The sequence below is a fragment of the Papio anubis genome, chromosome 13 (assembly GCF_008728515.1).
Source record: "Papio anubis isolate 15944 chromosome 13, Panubis1.0, whole genome shotgun sequence".
In the NCBI taxonomy this organism is placed as follows: domain Eukaryota; kingdom Metazoa; phylum Chordata; class Mammalia; order Primates; family Cercopithecidae; genus Papio; species Papio anubis.
Genome location: NC_044988.1, coordinates 13,006,675 through 13,030,428, shown reverse-complemented (window position 1 = coordinate 13,030,428; position 23,754 = coordinate 13,006,675). Strand labels below are relative to the sequence as shown.

The 23,754-nt window shown below is 39.4% G+C and overlaps 1 long non-coding RNA gene across 1 annotated transcript in view; it reads left to right on the top strand.

Annotated features, from left to right (window-relative positions):
- Positions 1-269: 269 nt before the first annotated feature.
- Positions 270-23,754, top strand: part of LOC103878464 — a 38,569-nt gene continuing 15,084 nt past the window's right edge. The window contains exons 1-2 of the long non-coding RNA XR_002517674.2: positions 270-2,816; positions 10,725-10,888. This is a non-coding gene — a long non-coding RNA (uncharacterized LOC103878464). The remainder of the gene's footprint in view (positions 2,817-10,724; positions 10,889-23,754) is intronic.

The following is a 23,754-nucleotide window of genomic DNA, read 5'->3' as shown; positions in this document are numbered from 1 at the left end:
CTTGGCCTCCCAAAGTGCTGGGATTATAGGCATGAGCCACCATGTCCGGCCAATATATATATATATTTTTAAGAGACAGAGTCTCTATCACCCAGGCTGGTGTGCAGTGGTGTGATCATAGCTCATTTCAGCCTTGAACTCCCTGGTTAAAGTGATCCTTCCACTTCAGCCTCCAGAGTAGCTGGGACTACAGGTGTGTGCCACCATGTTTGCATAATTTTTGTTTTTCATTTTTTTGTAGAGACAGAGTCTTGTGTTGCTCAGTCTGGTCTTGATTTTTTTGCCTCAAGTGATCCTCCCACCGTGGCCTCCCAAAGTGCTGGGATTATGGGCATGAGCCACTGTGCTTGGCCTGGTTTGATGAGTTTTGAGAGATATGTACAATCAGGCAAGCACCATCATATTAAGTTTCCCTGTGCCCCTTGGCAATCAATCTGCCCCCAATCCTGGCCCAGGCAACAACTCATCTGCCTCCTGTCATTCTATCTTCCTTTCAATAGTCCGAAAACACCCAACTTCTGATATGAAATCACTTTCTGCTGGAAACAGTGGTTTCTGTTTCTCTGATCGAACTGTGCCTGGTACAGGGGGACTTCACTATGGGAAGCCAATTCCTGCACATCACCCACTATTCATAAAAAAACAGTTACAGGGAAGTGCAGTTACAGGGAAGTGGTTAGACACCCGGAGTGTGTCCTCTGTTTCTGTGGACCAAGGGGCTCAGACTCCTGAAGTTTCAAAACATCTTTCCGGAATCAAAGGCTGCCATGAGATCAGAGGTGCCATCTTTGTCAGGGTGGGTACAGGCTGTGTGGCATGACTGAACTCCAGGGGCAGGGCCTTTGGTTCAAGATGACTTTGTCGATGTTTCATGACCCCCACAGTCCATGGTTGGCTGTGGTAGAAGTCAGAAGTCACAAAGTAGAGGTCACATCAGCATGGAGTATGGCAGTGGTTTTCAAAGTTTCCTTTTTAATAATGAGACACTTAGGTTAAAAGAAAAATATGTGAAATGCCAACAGACAAAGCAGACAAAGGTAAAGCTGCTGTGGTTGAATTTAGGGAATACGTGGCTTTCAGAGTTTGCCCTGCTGTGTGGAAGTGAGACAGACCTGGTACACATGCTGGAGAGCCTTTCCTTAGTTGGAGAACCTGGGCAAGTCACATTACCTCACCGAGTCTCAGTTTCCTCTTTTATAATTGGGCATAATTGTATCTGCTCTTTTTGGAAAATCATAAGTTTTAGACATTACACATATAAAGCTCTTAGCATGACCCTTAAACGTAGTGGGAGCTTAAAAAATGCTAGCTCTTATTTATTTATCATGTATTATTATTAGTTACTTTTATCTATTAGTAATAATTTTATTTATTATTTATTATTCAATTTTATTATTTATTATTATATGTCATGAGCAGTACAAGGTTAGAGATAGCAGGTCCATGCATGTTTGTGTCTTTCCACAGTGTCAGATCTTTACTGATGCTATTTCAATTGCAAAAACCATGAGCTACATGGAGTTCCCAAGGAGGCAATTCTCCTTAGCACTCTTTGTTCACTCAGCAGTCACAGCCGTGGTCACACAGGTTCAAGCCATGCCACAAATCAGCCAATATTTCAAACCATACATAATAGTACACTTAATCAATATGTAAGTGTTATAGATTAAACATTACACAATAAACATTTAACATCAAGAGAAAAAGAAATAGGAGAAAGGGTTAATGAACCAGTCTAGGGAGAGCAAAGAAGACAAAAGTAGTCTTGGTTTGGGCCGGTTGGTCTTGCAGGAAAGTCTTTGATGTGGAAGGCAAATGCCAAGTTCTTACCACGAGTGACAGCGGGACAGTTGTCAGTTAAGATGGCTGATTCTAGCTGCTAAAGGCCAGCTCCTTGATGTCACGGAGTCCTCTGGGGAGAACTGATGGTGGAAGCGTGTACTTGTTTGTGTCTTTACGTGATGGAATGCAGTCTTTATTTTTTATTTTTTTGTCAGGCAAAATATCTTATCCTTGTTGGCAAGGTGCCCTACAAAATGTAAAACGGAGTCTTTTCCTAAGACGGAGTTAGTTGCATGAAGAGTGCTCCATACAATGTGATAGGTCAGTTTAGCCTCTAAGCCATCAGGAATTAGCCAAGTTTGGTAAGCAAGGACAACAGACTCTCAGAGAGTCTGTCAGTTAGTTATGCCCCCAACAATGCTGCATAACAAACCACCTCATGACAGTGACTTAGAGCAGCAACCGTTTATGTTCCGTGGATCTGCAGTCAGCTGATGCTGACTGAGCTCTGCTTCTGGTGCCTCTCATCCTTTTCTTGCCACTAGAAGGTTGACTTTTCTGGATTCAATGGGCTAGTCTGGGCATGTTCTTCTCATGGCAATGGCAGAGGCAGAAGAGGGCAAGCACAGTCACTCAAGAGCGCATTTGATCATGTCATGCCCACTAACCTTCCATTTGTCAAAAGAAGTCACATGCCTGAACCCGAAGTTGAGGATCAGGGAAATATACTCCTGTTTTTCAGTGAGAGGAACTTCAAAGTCACATTCCTCTTCTTCAGTGAGAGGAACTTCAAAGTCATATGGCAAAGAGTATGGATAAAGGGTGGGGTGAATAACTGGGCCATTAATGTGCTCTCTTTCAGGGAGCATCTGGATTTAAGATGCCAACAGAAGAAAGAAGCATCTCATGCGGAAATGCTGAGAAGGAGCATATAAGGATGTCAGAGGGGACCAGACCATGGCAGAGTCCGGGAAGTAGAGGGAATGGGAGATTCCAATAGTGTCCAGTGCTTCAGAGGAGACCCATGAAATAGGGTAAGAGAAAAAAACTTGGTCAAAGAGAACATTGTTAATGATCTTGAGAGACTCTCTAAACAATCAGGCTCAGTTAATCTTTTAGTAGCAAGGCTGTGCTGGCTGATCATCTCTAGTCCAGAAGTGAACGGGTGTTTGTCTTGTTTTCTTCATCAAAAGGGGAGAAAGAAAACTTTGGTGAATCATAATGCTGGCTCTTTATGAAATATTTTGATGTGCATTTTAAATGCACATATGTACCTGATTTTCTGTGCAAATTACCCTTGGTGTAAGAAGAGAAAGTTGCTAAGTAAGCAATTAGAAAGGAGAAGAGTAATATTTACTTCAAGTTTGATGATTTGCTAGAGCATGCACGTATCTAGAGGTAAACTGTGTTCTGAAATCCAAATTCAATAAGCGGAAAATATTAAAACACAATTGTTGATTAACTCAGTGAGCAAGTCCAGCGCACACATCATGCCAAAAAGATATTACCCAGCACAAGCTGCACAAGGTTGCAATCACAGAGCAAAGTGTGCACAGGTCGTGAGGATTTGGTAATCAGATTGAGCTAATCAAGGAAAAATTCTGTGACTTCACACACACAGAGTATCTTAAATTAGAACTGTAGTTGGCAATTGCATAGATACCTTTCTTTGCAGTCCCCAATGTGGGAAAAACTTTTTTCTATTTTGATCCAGTACTGAGAGTATCTGATTTGGAAAACACATCTGCTTACAGTCTTTTGATTTTTTGATAAAAGTTAAATCTTGGTTTTGACTAAATAGAAAAAAACCTTGGTGAGACCTTAATGGGTTTTGGGACCCTGTTTCCTAATGTCTTCTTGACCATTTTCTTGAAAACTCCTTCAGTTGCCATAAAATTTGCATTTCCATATCTTGAATGACCTATACAGGTTTGATCAGCCAGAGTGGATAAAAATCACTCACCATAATACAAACATATGGAAGAAAAAGAGACACAGGAAAGTAAACAACATGCATGACAGAACACGCACAACTTACAGTGCTCACCGCTTGAGAGAGTGCTCAGTAGGGGGTGTACATCGCCACTGACCAAGTGTGTCCATACGATCTGTCACTCACTCATGGTTCAGAGCAATGGGCATCATTCTGATGGTGAGAGGACATACTGGATGTTGTAGCGGACTGGACTTTATATAATATGCACACACATTATACACATATAATTTATATATTTATAAAATATATGTTCACATATCTATGAATGCATTTAAAATACCTTTTGAATACGCTATATATTGTGTATTTTTCCAAACAGAAATTATTTCAAAGACAAATAGAATTTTAACAAACCACCTGAGTAGATGTAGATGGCTTTTTTTCCCCCATTGGGAGACTGCAGTTTTGCCTTTTCAACTGTGTTTTGTCACTAATTTGAAATTCTTCACTGCTGTGCTGTCAGTTGAGAGGAACGCTTGCAGATAAGCTCATAGAAACACCCAGACAAGAAGCATTTTAAGTAGGGCAAGTGAGCTGGGTTGTAACAAATCTGGAACAAAATAATTAAGGACAGAGAGCCTCATTTTATGTTTGTGAGATGACTTTGGGGGGGGGGGTGGGATTTAAAGGTACAGAGCAATGGTAAGGACTCTGATTTAAATTGGTCCACATAGGAAGTACCACGGGTGACAGTAAACATGAAGATGTCTGTCCCTTCAAAAAAAAAAAAAAAAAAAAATCTTTTCTGGTCAGGCATGGTGGCTCACACCTGTAATCCCGGCACTTTGGGAGGCCGAGGCAGGTGGATCACGAGGTCAGGAGTTCAAGACCAGCATGTTCAAGATGGTGAAATCCCGTCTCTACTAAAAATACAAAAATCAGCCAGGTGTGGTGGTGGGCGCCTGTAATCCCAGCTACTCAGGAAGCTGAGGCAGAAGAATCACTTGAACCCTGGAGGCGGAGGCTTCAGTGAGCCGCTGCACTCCAGCCTGGGTGACAGAGCAAGACTGTACCTCAAAATCAAAACAAAACAAAAAAAAAACTTTTATTTTTTATTTTTCTTCACCTATTTGTTAAAGTGAATCATGTCGGAAAGCTGTGGAGACTCTATAAAATGAAAGCAATTAGTGAATATGCCGCAAAACTCATTTATATTCTTTCCTCCCAATTCATTTATTATTTGACATATGTTTTTTGATAGAGTTCAAATGCACAGGAGTATATTGTGGTGGGCTAATGGATGGAGAGTACCGAAGGAGGGAGGGGGAACCGTCGGGTCAGCAAGCATCCCATTCCCAAAGCCTGTAGATCCCTGGCTCTGCCTCCATTGTCCAAAGTAGTTTATGCCTCTGGCTTATCTAAATACATGTTCTAAAATCCTCACACTCACTCTCTTCTACAAAAGAGCACTTACAGACACGAGGCAGTAGCCTGGCCCAGTGTAGCCATGCGCATCAGGGCTACCTTCTTTTGCTCTTGGCCTTTGTACCTGTCCCTGTAGAGTGTCAGCCCACGTGCAAGGAGCTCGGGCTGGCGGCATTGAACTTTGACAGCATCCTCTGCAGGGAATCTGCTTTTATGCCTTTGTTTTCTTCTGGCTTTAGAGTAAACCATTACTTGGTTTTATTGTTTTTGTTTTTGAGACAGGGTCTTGTTCTGTCATTTAGGCTGGAGTGCGGTACATGAACATGGCTCACTGCAGCCTCAACCTCCTGGGGTCAGGTGATCCTCCTGCCTCAGCCTCCCAAGTAGCTGGGACCACAGGCACATGCCACCATATTGGGCTAATTTTTAAATTTCTTGTAGAGACAAGATTTCATCACATTGCCCAGGATAGTCTCAAACTCCTGGGCTCAAGCGATTCTCTTGCTTCAGCCTTCCAAAGTGCTGGTATTACAGGTGTGAGCCACTGCATCCAGCAGTAAACTGTTACTTTGAGGATTCTAACTGCATCTTAGAGAAATTGAGAAGAAAGGGTTTCGTTGCTCCTATGTCAGGAGAGCATGGAGGAATTCAGGGCGAGGGAGGGGAGGGCTTGGCCTTCCAGGTTCTTGGCTTAGAGGAGGTGAGACTGGGGCTGATGGAGGAGCAGGGTAACTCTTCTCTAGATCTCTCTCCTGAAGATGGTTTGCATGTAAAAATAAGGCAGATTGTGAGGTTTCTGTATTGGGGCAGAGTCATTCAGGCCGTTGAGATGAGCTGCATTTACTTTAGAGAGAATCACATTTGCAGCATTACCTGTTAAAGCTCTTCATTAATTTTCTGTCCGTCTATGCCACTTTTCATATGTGCTGACAAGATGCACTGTTGATATTTTAAAAAGTTAAAAGGCTGGCAGAGTGGCTCATGCCTGTAATCCCAGCGTTTTTTGAGGTGAGGCAGGAGGATCACTTGTGGCCAGGAGTTCAAGACAAGTCTGGGCAACATAGCCAGACCCTGTCTCTACAAAAAAAAAAAAAAAATTAGCCACGCATGGTGGGCATGGTGGGCATGGTGACACACACCTGTAGTTCCAGCTACTTGAGAGGCTGAGGCAGGAGGATGGCATGAGCCTAGGAATTAGCGGTTATAGTAAGTTGTGATTGCATCACTGCACTCCAGCCTGGGCAACAGAGCAAGACCCTGTCTCTAAAAAAATTAAAAAATGAAAAAGCTTAAAAACACAATTTTCATACAAATATAGAGTAAGTGTATGTAAAAGATTTAACTAATTAATGAGGGTACCAGAAGAATGACAAAGGGGATATAAAGGCAGATATAAGAAGCTAATATCTATATTGTTATTTATATCTATCTATATCCATATCTATAGCTACACGTACATACATACATATGTAGTGAGGAGGAAAGATTGCTGGGATAGGATCACACAAAGTTAATACAAAATAGTTAATAAAAAACTGCTTCCTATCCTCCTGGGCAATAAAGCTGTAAGTTTTGGGGTTATGGTCTCTACCAGTTAGAAATCACTTGCTATTTATCAATCTACAAGGTAACATCTAACTTTACCCAGTCTGGGGCTTTATCAATTGTAAATGAGGAGTCAAAGTGAAGTTACATGCTCTGGAGCAGGATTGGCAGTTGAGAGCTGGAGCCCCAGCCTGCTCTGTGGAGCCCAGGAACACAGCACGCCTATTCATCTGTGCATCACCTGTGGCTGCTTTTATGCTAGTGTGGCAGAGGTGAGTAGTAGCAACAGGGACCATATGTCCCACACAGCCAAAAATATTTACTATCTGGCCCTTTACAGAAAAAATTTGCTGGTCCCTGCTCTAGAGATGCAAGTCAGATACCCTGTAGGTAGCCTGCAAGGAATCCTCTAGGATAATCCCAAAGGCCTGAAGATCCTTTTGCCTTGTTTTCATGTTTGGTATAATTTTTTCAACAATATTATGCACATGTACAAAGATGTGTGTTTAATCTTAAAAAACAGTTAAACCCTCAATGAGTGAATATTCAAACTAGAGAGAATCTCACAGCTCTGGCTAATTCTTATTGCTTTTCAACAATTACCTTGCTCCAGGAAATACGCCTTGACCTCAAGCTGCACCCCACCCTGGCTGGGGCGTCCCAGTGTTTGTGTCTTTATTTGCACTCTCTTTTTCTTCATATTCATGTGTCCTGCAGGACTGGCTATGTAACTTGTGGGGCTGCAGTGCACAATGAAACTGCAGAGCCCTTGTTGAAAAATTATTAAGAATTTTAGGACAATGACTTAGAGAATTAAAGCAAGCACTGTGTGAGACTGCCCAGGTCACGTACTCGTAGCCCTGCCCTGGCCCCACTCATTGGACTTTGATCTCTCTGTGGTATTCACCTTTGCTTCTCCCCTGTACAATAATAACATAGTAGGCACTGAACAAACATGTTTTGTGGAATGTTATTAATTATTCAACAGGTGTTGTAAAAAGTGACCCCTTTGATGACTGCATTTTTGAAATCCTATTAATTTTTGAGAATTTAGTGCAAAAAATATTTGTATGCACATATTTAAATGCAAGAACAGATTATGATGTGTATTCAATATATTATCTGCATATGTTCACTTTTCACTTTTCTTCATTTTTTTCTTTCTGTTTTTCAGACTCAATAATTCCAACTATCCTATCTTCCAGTTCACTGATTCTTTTACTCGCTTGAACCTACTGCTGAACTCCTCTCCTGGCTGTTGTTCTACTGGGTGAAGCAGGATCTTCATCCTCTGACAATGCTGTGTCAATGTCTCTTCTGTTCTCTTGAGTCATTCTGTGTCTGGAGTTGGTTCCTTCCAATGGGTTCATGGTCTTGCTGACTTCAAGAATGAAGCTGCAGACCTTCGCTGTGAGTGTTACAGCTCTTTAAGGTGTGCCACCTTCAAGAGTGAGCAGCAACAAGATTTATTGTGAAGAGTGAAAGAACAAAGCTTCCACGGTGTAGAGGGGGACCCGAGTGGGTTGCTGCTGCTGGCTGGGGTGGCCGGCTTTAATTCCTTTGTCCCTGCCCATGTCCTGCTGATTGGTCCATTTTACAGAGTGCTGATTGGTCCACTTTACAGAGTGCTGATTGGTCCATTTTACAAACCTCTAGCTAGCCACAGAGCGCTGAGTGGTGCGTTTTTACAGAGCACTGATTGGTGCATTTTACAAACCTCTAGCTAGCCACAGAGCACTGATTGGTGCGTTTTTACAGTGCACTGACTGGTGTATTTTACAAACCTCTTGTAAGACAGAAAAGTTTTTCAAGTCCCCAGGTGACCCAGGAGTCCAGCTGGCTTCACCTCTCTTCTTCTAGGCTCGTCTACTGGTCATGACCACTTTTCTGGGTCCTTCTGCCTGGTCTTGCTAAATGTGCTGTCCTGCACATCACAGGCTGCCTCATGATTTCTCCCTTGCATCTGCCAGGAGCTACCCCTCCTCCTAGTACAGACGCTTCAGGCTGCCCAAGTGGATGATATTCTGTGGAGAGGCGGAATAAGAGACCCCACTTCCTCATGTTAAATTTGTTAGGGATGTACGGAAACGGAGAACCTCATGTCTCAGTCTTTCACAGTGCTTGGTAGAACAGCGTTTGTAATATTCACTTTTCTTTGATTTTCCCCCCTTCACCCACACACTCATACGCCCACATAAAATTTGGACACAGATTAAGGTTTGGAGATATACTTTTTATAACATGGCACTTGGCTTTTCTACCAACTCGAGGTTGTCTCACTGTTCCTTTCTTATAAGTCCTTTCTTGTAAGAATTGTTAGGCCCTTATGGAATAGACTTTTCTGTAAGGCCACACCTGACTGGTTTATCAGACAGGATCTTACAGTCCTCCCCCAGCATGGGACATGCTGAACTATACCTCCCCGTGTCGCTCCATCCTCTTCAGCTCCGTGAATATCTGAAGACATACTTTGTTTTCTCTTAATGTCACTTGAACTCTATTCAGACCATCTGGGAGAACCAATGACTCATTTAGTGCAGTGGAGAGCTTGTTTATATTGTAATTAAGCAGACTTACTTAAAATGTTTTATGTACTCAGGGTTTCATATATTTGTCATGTTTGCTCAGAGTCCATATTTAGGAACGTAGTATAGCTGTGTAGGCATATTTGTCGTGTCTTGACGGGTCAGATTGGTCAAAATAAGAGGGAATAGCACATCATGTTTAGGCAGAGATTTGGTTCCAGGCCATCACCCACACAGTTGTAGAAAAAGAAAAAAGCCCACAAATAAGTACGAATAGGTTGTGAGTTTTAATCCATGATGATTAATTCACAGGTTTTACATTTGAAAAGCAGAAAAATGTTTTAAATCAAAAAATAAACTTTAAATAAAACTTCTGACAAGTTTTTCAAAAGACTTTTGAAAAGAAAGTTAACAATTCTATCTTAAAGCCAACACTGCTAACAGTAGTTGTATAGCATTTACTATGTGCCAGGCACTGTTTTAAGCACATTAAAAATATAACTTCATTGAACCCACAGAACAGCCTTAGAATGTAGGTCCTTTTCATTATTATGCTTCTCTAGTTCACATCTGAATAGGGTTCATCTGCTCTTTTGCAAATATGCACTACTGTTTAGAGAAATGGGTCATCACATACATAAGCCTATTGATTTTCATTAAAATATGTGTATAATTTTAAGATGTGTCTGATGAGCATCATGATTTTATCCATTAGCAATTAGTACAATATTGCCCTAATCACAATTGTCTACCTAATGGTTTATTTATATAATAGTTCTCATGAGTCTTTTAGCAGAGTTCAAACATTTCAACAAATAATTTTATATTTGTTTTAGAGAACAGCTAACATAAGGATACGTGATCACTTTGTCAGATTAACTAACCTAATGAAGATAGTTGATATCAATTAAATAAGCAATTGGAAAGAAGAACAACATCAACATAGCAACTCAATGAGTTGACCTCTGAAAGACTGTTCATGTACATTGGCTGGTATAAAGATACTAGCCAGCCTGTACATCTATATATTATTCATGCAGATCATTCTTTATATATAGTTAATGGCATGCATGTGGCCTGGATTTTCTGGTTGGCTAACTATTCTGTCCCCATAAATATACTCCTGACTGTCAAACCAAATGTCCTGATATTTGTTTCAAAAGCTGTGGCCACTATATGATATAACAAGTACCCATAAACACTATTGGGATATCAGTGTGACTAAGCGAAACTAGAATTTTTTCCCCAGTAATCAGTAAGGTGTACCAAGTTTTTAAGAACACAAAACATAAATCAAAATCTCCTTTGAAGTCTAATTCACAATGTGAAAATGTTTAGGGTCAGATTTTCAAAATGTGACCCTACGGTGCACTGGAAGATATTCCCTGGTGAGGGTAAATGAGCAACAATGATAAAATGTGTACATGTAACTGCCTTCACTGAAGTTCAGGCAGTGGGTATGGGGCTGCTTTCATTTTTAAAAGATAATTTGGCTTTCTTTTTTTTTTCAGATCCACTTCTTTATTATATTTTTGGAGAACAAGAATCTTTGTCTGGAAATTCCACAAGTATGCCTTCTGCAAGATTAAAAGTGCCACAAAGAACAAAAATGAGCCCAGAACCAGATGCGTGCTAGAAGACATCAGACATGTTAAGTTTCATCTCCATTGACCTGGTAAGCCTGCTAGTATAAATATACTTTTACCTCTTTACATATTATCAGCAGTAGAAAGTACATGGCAGGTTTAGGAGAGCCAGGTAGAATATGGGTTTGAGTTCTGACTCCACCAGCTCAGCACCCTTGTGACCTGCATGTTAGTTAATGAGTGTTTAGAACGTGAACGTTTACATTTTATGCTTAGGACAAGTAGCTGAGGGGAGGAGGGATCAGAACTACGGGAGCAACTCCCCTTTAGCACTTGCCATTAGAGCAGGGCCTTTGTAATAATTGGAAGTTAATAGGCCGATGTGGCTGTGGCGAAGCCCTGGTGCAATCCATGCTATTGGGGATGGGGAGACTGGGACCCACGTGGGAAATGGAAACATAACAACAAACGTGGAGCACTTCCAGTGTTCCACCTTACATACACTCATCTGTGGCAGCAGGCTATTAAGGTAGATACTATCTTCATCATCTTTGTTTTACACATCTAGAAATTGAATCACTGCTAGGTAAAGTAATTTGCCTGAGATGATGCAGCCATGGTGACAGAGCTGGGATTTGAACAGAGCCTGGCTTTAGCCTCTGTTTAATAAACTTCACACCAAATATTTCTCCCAGATCAGGAAGCCACAGCATGCTGCTTTTTTGGGCTTCCTCTGCAACAGGCTCTGGGGTACAGGTCCTGCTCTCTTATGAGTCCCAGACTGCTTTCTTATGGATGAAATGCGAATGCTGATGTCTGCTTTAAATTGTTAGTGGGATGAATGTCTGCAAAGAGTTGCTGCTCAGTGAAGGAGAAAAAACAAACAAACAAACAAAAAAGCTTTTGAGCTACTTTGAGAAACTTTAAGAGATATTAAAAAAAGTTAATAGGCTGAATAAATTCAGCAGCAAAACCCAGAAGTTTCCAAACCTAGAATTTCTTTGCTTAAACTTCATCTTTCTTGCTTTTATTCTTCTCAATATAAATTGTCTTAAGTTTTTTTTCTGATTCTGGAGCACACCAAGTCTCACTAATGCAGGCCTCCACAACAACGATTTCAGTACTGACCAAGTGGTTAAGTTAAAAGCCAGTGCCCTTATACAAAGGCTGGGATGTAACAAAAGCCCATCCAGAGTTTTGCCTAGGCCTTTCCTGGGCCTTAAAGCATAACAAAATAATGAAGGAATCCTTAACAGGACCCAGTTAGGGTTAAACAAGTTTTACTGTGGGTCCGGAGAAACTCCCCAGGCCTCCACAAAAGTTTATTGGGGGTCTGAAAGAACTCCCTAAACCTCTGTGATTTAGCAGGAGACAAGATAAGGACAATTACTCCAGCACCTGGGCCTATTCAGATTAAGTAAATTTACTGAGGCTCCAGAGGAAGGTCTTCAGGACTCAGACCTTAGTGGTAGCTTAAAAGAAGTTAATCACTTATGTCTTGAGATGAATGCACACTTACATGTAGACATGTAGCTTAGAAGGTATATAAGCTCTGGAAAACTTGGTAATTCTGAGTCGGTCTGGTGATAATTTCCAGGCCTTCTCCCTGTTACAGGTTGCAGAAATAAAAACTCTCTTCCTCCCTAGTTTATCTGCATTTCATTATTGGGCCATGAGAAATAGCAGCCCGGCCCTCAGTTTGGTCTGGGAACAATTCCTAAAGTAAAGTATTTTCATTGTAAAAAAAATCAGATAATGAGAAAAATATAAAGAAGTGGAAATTCCCTGTAATTCTACTGCTGAGAGAAAAAGGCTGTGAAAATTTCACTGTATATCCCTTAGACTTTTCCCTATGCATTTATACATTTATAGGCGCGCACACACACACACACACACACACACACGTAAAATTGGGAGAAAGTGGACAAATTGCCTTTTTTACTTAATATAATGTGGACATTTTCCCATGCCAATGAATATAGTTCTACGTCTTCTCATAAAAAATTAAATTTTTAATTTCTGTGAGTACATAGTAGGTGTATATATTTATGGGGTACATGAGATACTTTGATACAGGCATGCAATGTGTAATAATCACATCAAGGTACGTGGAGTATCCATTACTTCAAGTATTTATCCTTTGTGTTACAAAAAAAATCAATTTTACTCTTAGTTGTTTTAAAATGTACAATTAAATAATGATTGACTATGGTCAGCCTGTTGTGCTATGAAATACTAGATCTTATTTATTCTTTCTATTTTTTTGTATCCATCAGCCATCCTCACTTCCCCTTCCTCCAACTCCCCCACTACCCTTTTCAGCCTCTGGAAACCATCATTATACTATCTCCATGAGTTCAAATGTTTCAATTTTTAGCTCCCACACATATGTGAGAACATGGAAAGTTTGTCTTTCTGTGCGTGGCTTAGTTTGCTTAACATAACGACCTCTCGTTCCATCCATGTTGCTGAAAATGACAGGATCTCATTCTTTTTATGGCTGAATAGTACTCCACGTGTACATGTAAAAAATTTTCTTTATCCATTTATCTGTTGATGGATAGTTAGGTTGCTTCCAAATCTTGGCTATTGTGAATAGCACTGTAATAAATATGGGAGTGCAGACATCTCTTCAACATACCGATTGCCTTTGTTATGGGTATACACCTAGCAGTGGCACTGCTGGATCACATGATAGCTCCACTTTTAGTTTTCTTGAGGAAACTTCAAACTGTTCACCATTGTGGTTGTACTAATTTACATTCCCATTAACAGTGTACAAGGGTTCCCTTTTCTCCACATCCTTACCAGCATTTGTCATTGCCTGTCTTTTGGATAAAAGGCATTTTAACTAGGATGAAATGATATCTCATTGTAGTTTTGATTTGCATTTCTCTGATGATCAATAATGTTGAGCACTTTTTCATATACCTGTCTGCCCTTTGCATATCTTTTTATTTTGAGAAATGTCTATTCAGATCTTTTGTCCATTTTTAAATTGGATTATTAGATTTTTTTCATATAGAGTTGCTAGAGCTCCTTATATATTCTGGTTATTAATCCCTTATCAGATGGATAGTTTGCAAATATTTTCTCCTATTCTGTGGGTTGTCTCTTCACTTTGTTGATTGTTTCCTTTCCTGTGCAGAAGCTTTTTAATTTGATGTAATCCCATGTGACCATTTTTGCTTTGGTTGCCTGTGCTTGTGGGGTATTGCTTAAGAAGTCTTTGCCCAGTCCAATGTCCTGGAGGGTTTCTCCAATATTTTCTTTTAGCAGTTTCACAGTTTGAGGTCTCAGGTTTAAGTCTTCAGTCAAGTTTGATTTGATTTTTTTATATAGCATGAGATAGGGATCTAGTTTCATTCTTCTGCATATGTATATCCAGTTTTCCCAGCACCATTTATAAAAGAGACTGTCCCCTCCCCAAAGCATGTTGTTGGCACCTTTGTTGATAATGAGTTCATTGCAGATATATGCATTTGTTTCTGGGTTCTCTATTCTGTTCCACTGGTCTATGTGTCTGCTTTTATGCCAGTGCTATGCTATTTTGCTTACCGTATCTCTGTTGTATATTTTAAAGTCAGGTAATGTGATTCCTCCAGTTTTGTTCTTTTTGCTTAGGATAGATAGCTTTGGCTATTCTGAGTCTTTTGTGTTTTCATATAAATTTTGGAATTGTTTTTTCTATTTTTGTGAAGAATGTCATTGGTATTTTGATAGAGTGCATTAAATCTGTAGATTGCTTTGAGTATTATGGATATTTAAAAAATATTGATTATTCCAATCCATGAATATAAAATATCTTTCCCTTTTTTTGTGTCCTCTTCAATTTCTTACATCAGTGTTTTATAGTTTTCACTGTAAAGATCCTTCACTTCTCTGGTTAATTCCTAGGTGTTTAATTTTATTTGTGGTTATTACGAGTAGAATTACTCTTTAAATTTCTTTTTCCCCATTGTTCATTGCTGTCATATAGAAATGCTGCTGATTTTTGTATGTTGCCTTTGTATCCTGCAGCTTTAATTTGTTTAAGTTCTAACAGTTTTTTAGTGGAGTCTTTAGGTTTTTCCAAATGTAAGATCATATCATCTGCAAATAAGGATAATTTGTCTTCTTCCTTTTCGATTTGGATACCCTTTATTTCTTTTTCTTGTATCATTACTCTAGCAGGATTTTGAGTACGATATTGAATAGCAGTGGTGACAGTGGGCATCCTTGTCATGTTCCAGATCTTAGAGAAAAGGATTTCAGTTTTTTCCCATTAAATATGATACTAGCTGTTGGTTTCTCATATATGGTTTTTGTTATGTTGAGGTATGTTACTTCTACACCCAGTTTTTTTAAATCATAAAGTGATGTTGAATTTTATCAAATGCTTTTTCAACATCAGTTGAAAGGATTATATGGTTTTTGTCCTTGATTCTGTTGACATAATGCATCACATCGATTGATTTACATATATTGAATCCTTCTTGCATCCCTGGGATGAATTCTACTTGATCATCATAAGTGATCATTTTAAGGTGTTGTGGAATTTGATTTGCTAGTATTTTGTTGAAGATTTTTGCATCAAAGTTCATCAGGGATATAGGCCTGTAGTTGTCTTTTTTTGATATGTGTTTGGTTTTGGTATCAGGGCAATACTGGCCTCTTAGAATGAATTTCGAAAGCATTAACTCTTCTTTAAATGTTTGGTAGAATTCAGCAGTGAAACCACTGAGGTCAGGGCTTTTCTTGACTGGGAGATTTTTTATTATGGCTTCGATCTTGTTACTTGTTATTGGTCTATTCAGGTTTTGGATTTTTTTTATGGTTCAGTCTTGGTAGGTTGTATGTGTCTAGGGATTTATCTACTTCTTCTAGCTTTTCCAATTTATTGGCATATAGTTGCTCACAGTAGCCTCTAATGATCCTTTGAATTTCTGTGGTATCAGTTGTAATGTCTCATTTTTCATCTCTGAATCTATTTATTTATTCTCTTTTTTTCTCAGACTGGCTAACGGTTTGCCAATTTTGTTTATCTTTTCAAAATACCAACTTTTTGTTTCACTGATCTTTTTTGTTGTTTTCTTCATTTCAATTTCATTTATTTCCACTCTGATATTTACTATTTCTTTTCTTCTACTAATTTTGAGTTTGGTTTGCTCTTGCTTTTCTAGTTCTTTAAGATGCCTTGTTAGGTTGTTTATTTGAGGTTTTTCTACTTTTTTGATGTAGGCACTTATAGCTATGAAATTCCCTCTTAGTGCTGCTTTCATTGCATCCCATATGTTTTGGCATGTAGTGTGTCCATTATCATTTGTTTCAAGAAATTTTTCAGTTTTTTTTTCTTCATTGACCCACTGGTCATTCAGAAGCATATTGGTTAATTCCCACGTGTGGGTATGGTTTCCAAAATTCCTCATTATTGATTTCTAGTTATATTCCATTGTGGTCAGAGAAGACACTTACTATTATTTCTTGGAATGTTTTGAGACTTGTTTTGTGGCCCGACTTATGGTCTGTCCTTGAGAATGATCCCTGTGTTGAGAAGATTTTGTATTCTGTAGCCATTGGAGGAAACATTCTGTAAATGTCCATTTAGTCTATTGGACAGATTAAGTCCAATGTTTCATAGTTGATTTTCTTTTTGAATGATCTGTCCAACGCTGCAAGTCTCCAGCTATTATTGTATTGGGGTCTCTCTCTCTCTTTAGCTCTAATAATATTTGTTTTATATATCTGTGTGCTCCAAGGTGAATATATAGTTACAATTGTTACATCCTCTTACTGAATCGATCCTTCATCATTATATAGAGACCATGTCTCTTTTTATAGTTTTGTTTTGAAGTCTATTTTGTCTGATATAAGTATAGCTACTCCTGCTTTTGTTGGTTCTCATTGGTATGGAATATCTTTTTCCGTCCCTTTATTTTCAGTCTCTGTGTGTCTTTATAGGCGAAGTGTGTTTTTTTGTAGGCAACAGATTATTGCATCTCTTTTTAAAAATACATTCAGCCAGTCTATATCTTTTGATTGGAGAGTTTAGTTTATTTACATTTTATGTTATTATTGACAGGTAAGGACTTACTTTTGCCATTTTGTTATTTGTTTTCTTGTTTTGTGGTCTTTTCTTGCTTTTTTTTCTTTCTTCCTGTCTTCCTTTTAGTGAAGGTGATTTTCTGAGGTGGTGTGTTTTAATTTTCTGCTTTTTATTTTTAATGTACTTGTTGTATGTCTTTTGATTTGAGGTTATCATGAGGGCTGCAAATAATATCTTATACCCGTTATTTTAAACTGATGACAAGTTAACACTGATTGCACAAACAAAGAAGCAAGCAAAGAGAGAACTAATAAAATCTCTATACTTTAACTCCATCTCCCTACTCTTTAACTTTTGTTGTTTCTATTTATATCTTAGCATATTGTGTTATCTACGTTTTAAAAAGTTGTAGTTATTTGTGATCAGTTGATCTTTTAGTCTTCTACTCAGGATATGAGTAGTTTCCACATCATACACATCATAATTACAGTGTTATAATATTCTTTTTTTCTGTATATTTTGAGTTTTTGTTTTGTTTTGTTTTAATATGGAGTCTCCCTCTGTCACTCAGGCAGGAGTACAGTGGCACCATCTCAGCTCACTGCAACCTCTACCTCCCTGGTTCAAGCAGTTCTTCTGCCTCAGCCTTCCAAGTAGCTGGGATTACAGGCTGATTTTTGTATTTTTAGTAGAGATGGAGTTTCTCCACATTGCTCAGGCTGGTCTTGAACTCCTGACCTCAGGTGATCTGCCCGCCTCGGCCTGATCCCAAGTGTTGGGATTACAGGGGTGAGCCACCATGCCTGGCCTGTACTTTGAGTTTTATAACTTCAGATGATTTCTTATTGCTCGTTAACGTCTTTTCAGATTATTATTCTTTCATATTGAAGAACTCTCTTTAGTATTTCTTGACGGACAAGTCTGGTGTTGATAAAATCCCCCAGCTTTTGTTTGTCTGCAAAAGTCTTTATTTTGCTTTCATATTTGAAGCATATTTTATATAGATATACTATTCTAGGGTAAAAGTTTTTTTCCTTTAGCACTTCAAATATGTCATACCCTCTCACCTGGCCTGTAAGATTTCCACTGAAAAGTCTGCTGCCAAATGTATTGGAGCTCCTTTGTACATTATTTATTTCTCTTCTCTTGCTGCTTTTAGGGTCCTTTCTTTACCCTTGACCTTTGGGAATTTGATTATTAAATGCCTTGAGGTTATCTTTTTTTGGGTTGAATGTGCTTGGTGCTCTCTAACCTTCTTGTACTTGAGTATTGACATATTTCTCTAGGCTTGGGAAATTCTCTGTCATTATCCCTTTGAATATCCTTTCTACACCTATTTCTTTCTCCACCTCTTTAAGGCCAGTGACTCTCAGATTTGCCCTTTTGAGGCTATTTTCTAGATCTTGTAGACATGCTGCATTCTTTTAAATTCATTTTTTTCTTTTGTCTTTAACTACGTTTTCAAATAGCCTGTCTTCAGGCTCATTAGTTTTTTCTTCTGCTTGATTAATTCTGGTATTAAGAGATTCTGATGAATTCTTTAGTATGTCAAATGCATTTTTTGACTCCAGAATTTCTGCTTCATCCTTTTTAATTATTTCAATCTTTTTGTTAAATTTATCTGATATGATTCTGAGTTCCTTCTCTACTATCTTGGAAATTTCATTGAGTTTACTCAACACAGCTATTTTGAATTTTCTATCTGAAAAGTCTTTGTCTTTCTGGGGTTAGCCCCTTGTGTCTTATTTAGTTCATTTGGTGAGGTGATGTTTTCCTGGATGGTTTTGATGCTTATGAATGTTCTTCAGTGTCTGGGCATTAAAGAGTTAGGTATTTATTGCAGTCCTGAGCAGGTATTTATTGCAGATTCCCAACTGTAAAGTTGGGAAAACTTTAAAGGTATTCAAAGGGACTTGGGTGTTGTGATCTACATTTTTGGTCACTGCAGCCATATCTACATTTAGGGGGAACTTCAAGCCCAGTAATGCTGTGGCTCCCGCAGACTTGTAGAGGTAGTGACTTGGCGGTCTTGGATACGATCCAGAAGTTTTATCTGGATTGCCAGGGAGACACTCTTGCTCTCTTCTCTTACTTACTTCCAAATAAGTAGACTCTCTTTCTTTGGGCTGAGCTGCCTGGAGCTGGAGGGGTGGTACAAGCTCCCCTGTGGCCACCACCACTGGGACTGTGCTGGGTCTGACCTGAAGCCAGCAGAGCACTGGATCTCACCCAAGGCTCACTGTAACCATTACCTGGCTACTGCTTATGTTTACTCAATGCCCTAGGGCTCTACACTCAGGTAATGGTGAAGCCAGCCTGGCTTGTGTCTTTCTCTTCAGGGTGGTGAGCTTCCCCTGGCTCCAGGTGGGTCTAGAGATATTGTCTGGGAGTCAGGGTCTGGAGTTGGAAACCTTAGGAATCTACCTGCTGCTCTATTCTACTGCAGCTGAGCTGGCACCCGGGCCACAGGATAAAGACCTTCCCACTCTTCCATACCCTTTCCACAAGCAGAAGAGTCTCTCCTAATGGTCACCATCACCAAAGGCCCATGGAGAGCACTGCCAGGCCACCAGTGATGTTCATGTAAGGACCAAGGGCTCTTTAGTGAATGCTTATAGTCCTGGCATTCACCCTTCAGGGCGGTGGGTTCCCCTCTGGCCTGTGGTTCAGAAGTGCTAACCAAGACCCAAGGCCTGGAATCAGGGTCCCCAAAAGCCCACTTGATGCTCTACCTCACTGTGGCTGAGCTGGTACCTAAGCTGCAAGACAAAGTCCCCTTGACTCTTCCCTTTGCTTTTCTTAAGCAGAAGGAGTCTGTCTCCACAGCCACCACATCTATGCATATGCTGAGTCACATGTGAAGCCAGCACATCCCAGAGTCTCATCAAGGGCTCATGGTATGTACTACCTGTCTGCTGCTATTGATTATTCAGTGCCCAAGGGCTCTTTAGTCAGCAGGTCATGGGTCTTGCCAGGACTAGGTCCTTCCTTTCCTGACAGTAGGTTCCCCTTCTGGCCCAGAGTGGGTCTAAAAATGTTGTCCAGGAGGTAGGGCCTAGAATGAGGATGTTATGACTCTACCTAGTGCGCTATTCTACTGTGGCTGAGCTGGTATCCAAGTTGCAGGACAAAACCCCTCTCCTCTCCCCAAGTGGAATGAAAGAGTCTTTTTCAGAGTTGCAAGCTATTCTGCCTGGGGTTGGTGGGAGAGTTGGAACAAGCAGTCCTTTGGCCACCCCGACTGGTGTCTCCCTAGGTCATGTGCTCCCCAAGTCCACGGGCTTTGAGCCCAGCACAGCACTCAGACTTGTCTAGGAGTTGCAGTCCTTGTGGCCTAGACTGCCCTTCAAGTTTTTTTTAGACCCGTAGAGCACTTTAGTCCATGGTGGTGAGGCTTACCAGAATTCAGGTTCTGACCACTAGGATGGATGATTCCCCTCTTGCTACGGCTTTTCTAAATGTTTCCTCCATGGGTGATGCCTGAGTTCTGCCCAGTATTGCTTTCCACTGTGACAGGGCAGCACTGAGCTCCAATGCAAAGTCCCGCAATCACTGTGTGCTCCCTCCCCTAGTTGCACAAATTCTCTTTCCATGCTGTGTGGTCACTAACAGCAGATGGGGGAGGGGTGGCTTTGGCAAGTAAAGCCAAACTGCCCTCTTTCTTGCTGCTTTTGGTGATATGAAGTTAAAACCAAGTACTATGATTGCTCATCTGATATTTGGTTCTTATGAATGTGCAATTTTGTGTAGGTAGTTAAAATTGGTATTCCTGTGAGAAAGATGATAGGTGGAGGCTTCTATTCAGCTATGTTGCTTTGCCTCTTCCTATGCCTTCATTTTTAATTATTCCACAGTGCTTTATTGTGTGTGTCTCATAATTTCTTAGAAGTTCCACTCTTGAATAGCACTTCTATTGTTTGATTTAAAGCTATTATAAACAAGCCTGAGATGATTAAAGGTAAATCTATGCACGCCTACTTGATTATTTTCTTAGGATAAATTACTAGAAATGAAATTCTTTGATCAAAAAGTATTCTTGTTTTTAGGGATTTTAATATATTAATGGATTTTGTCAATTCTTTCCCCCACCCCAATGGTATTGCTCTTTCACTCTCATCACCCAGTAAAAGAGTGCTCATTTCCCCAAATATGTAGCAATGTTGGATTCAGTGACATTGAATATTCACTCACATTTTCACCAATGTGTTAAGTAAAATTTTAAAAAAATAAAGAAAAATTATAAATTTGTATTTTACTGTTTTTATTTGCATTTCCTTGCTTACTATTAAAGTTGTGCTTTTCTCAGTTGTGTTTACTAGTCATTTGTATGTTTTCCTTTGGGAAGTGACTATTTATGCCCATTTTCCATTTTCTTTCTAAAATTAATTAATTTAAAATTTTATTTTATTATAGTTTCAGTGGGTACATGTAGATGTTTGTTACATGGATGTATTATGTAACAGCAGAGTTGGGCTTCTAGTGTACCCATTATGCAAATAGTGACCATTGTACCCAATAGGAAATTTTTTGACCCTTACCCTCCTCTCAGCCTCCCTCACTTTTGGAGTCCCCATTATCTACTGTTTCCATTTTTATGTTCATGTGTACCCATTGTTTAGCTCCCACTTGAGAGCATGTGGTATTTTACTTTCTGGTTCTGAGTTATTTCATGTAGGATAATGCCCTCCAGCTCCATCCATGTTGCTGTAAAAAACATGATTTTTTTATGGCTGCATAGTATTCTATGTTGTATATACCACATTTTCTTTATCCAATCACTTATTGATGGACACTTAGGTTGAGTCTATGACTTTACTATTGTGACTAGTGCTTTGACAAACATATGAGTGCAATTGAGTTTTCTTTGTATAATAATTTATTTTCCTTTGGGTAGATACCCAGTACTGGGATTGCTGGGTTGAATGGTAGTCCTTTTTTTTTTTTTTTTTTTGAGACGGAGTCTTGCTCTGTCACCTAGGCTGGAGTGCAGTGGCTTAATCTCGGCTCACTGGAAGCTCCACCTCCTGGGTTCATGCCATTTTCCTGCCTCAGCCTCCCAAGTAGCTGGGACTACAGGCATGTGCTACCATGCCTGGCTAATTTTTTGTGTTTTTAGTAGAGATGGGATTTCACTGTGTTAGCCGGGATGGTCTCGATCTCCTGACCTCGCGATCCACCTGCCTTGGCCTCCCAAAGTGCTGGGATTACAAGAGCGAGCCACTGTGTCTGACCAGTTCTATTTTTAGTTCTTTGAGAAATGTCCATTCTGTTTTCCGTAGAGATTGAACTAATTTACATTCCTACTAACAGCTTATAAGTATAGTCTTTTCTCTGCATTCACAGCAACATTTGTTGTTTTTTGATTTCATAATAGTGGCCATTCTGACTGGTGTAAGATGATATCTCATTCTGGTTTGAATTTGCATTTTTCTGATGATTAGTGATGAACATTTTTTCATATGTTTGTTGGCCACTTGTATGTCTTCTTTTGAGAAATGTCTATTCATGTCCTTTGCCCACTTTTTAATGGGGTTGTTTTTTTCTTGTTGTGTTGTTTGTGTTCCTTATAGATTCTAGATCTTAGTCCTTTGTCAGAGGCATAATTTGCAAATATTTTCTTCCATTCTGTAGGTTGCCTGTTTACTCTATTGATTTTTTTTTTTTTTTTGCTACGTAGAAACTTTCAAGTTTAATTAAGTCCCATTTATCTATTTTTGTTTTTCTTGCATTTTTGCTTTTGAAGCCTTATTCATAAATTTTTCATTTTCTTTTTGGTTATAAGTGCTTTTTATATGAACTTTCTGTCATAAATGCTAAAACTATCTTTTCTATTTGTTATTTGTCTTTGATTTTATGTATGATTTTTCTAACTGTACAAATGTTTAGAATTTAATGTTTTTAAATGTGTCAGTTTTTCCCTTAGATTCTGCATTTGATCTTAAGCTTATGAAGTTCTTTTCCACATTAAGAATATAAAAGCATTTACCTGTATTAATTTTACATTCAATGTTTAAATCTACCTTAAATTTATTTTGGTATAAGACTGATTTAGTCAGTCCTAACTTTTCTTCCACATTAGGCCATATTTTCTGATGCTTCAGAAATATTTAGGATTTTTAGTGGGAATAAAAAAAAAACACAAGATGTTGTGCTTTTCAGGTAAATATGAAATATGAGCATCCATAGCTTATAAATCATGTTTTCCTGGTAGCATTGCTGAATTCCTGAACTGTCCATCCTGTTATTGTTAGCTTTGTCACCAAGGCTATGTTTCACTGTGGTCTGGAAACACTTTTCCCTTTGACCAAAGTCTTGAGATTGGCCTTGGGGACATCATGCTTCATGTAACAATTAAATGGAAAAGTCCTTGGCACTGATGACACAACGAAGAGAGCAGAAAATCTTTCTTCTGAGTCCCATGGAAATGAAGCAAACAAACCACACTGAACACATGTTGAAAACCTTCTAGGGAGGGGAGCCAACAAGAGTATAGAGAGCGATGAAGGCTGTCTATGTGCTATACTCCTGCACACACCTCATTAACTGTCACAGCTGCAAGTTGGGTGGATCTCAGCTTTCTACATAGCCTGTATCAAGTTCAGGACGTCTGGAAATGTCACGCTTGGAAGGAGATCACACAAGCCCCTGCCTGATGCAATGGAGTGGTAACTTGTCAAGAAAATTCTCTCTTGTGTCTAGCTGACTTATGCTCGTTGAAATTTGTTGAGTCCCCTTCAAATTTTGTTGGGTCTCTTGGAAACAGCTGGTAATGCGGCCCGCAAGATACTAGGCATTGCCCTCTAAGCTTCTCTTCTTTCACAAGTGAAGCCTCTTTTTATTTGGACAAAGTGACCTCATGATCTGAAGCAATTATCAAATTAACATGAGAGGGACAAACAGGATGTGGCATCAGATTTTCCAGACGTCCAG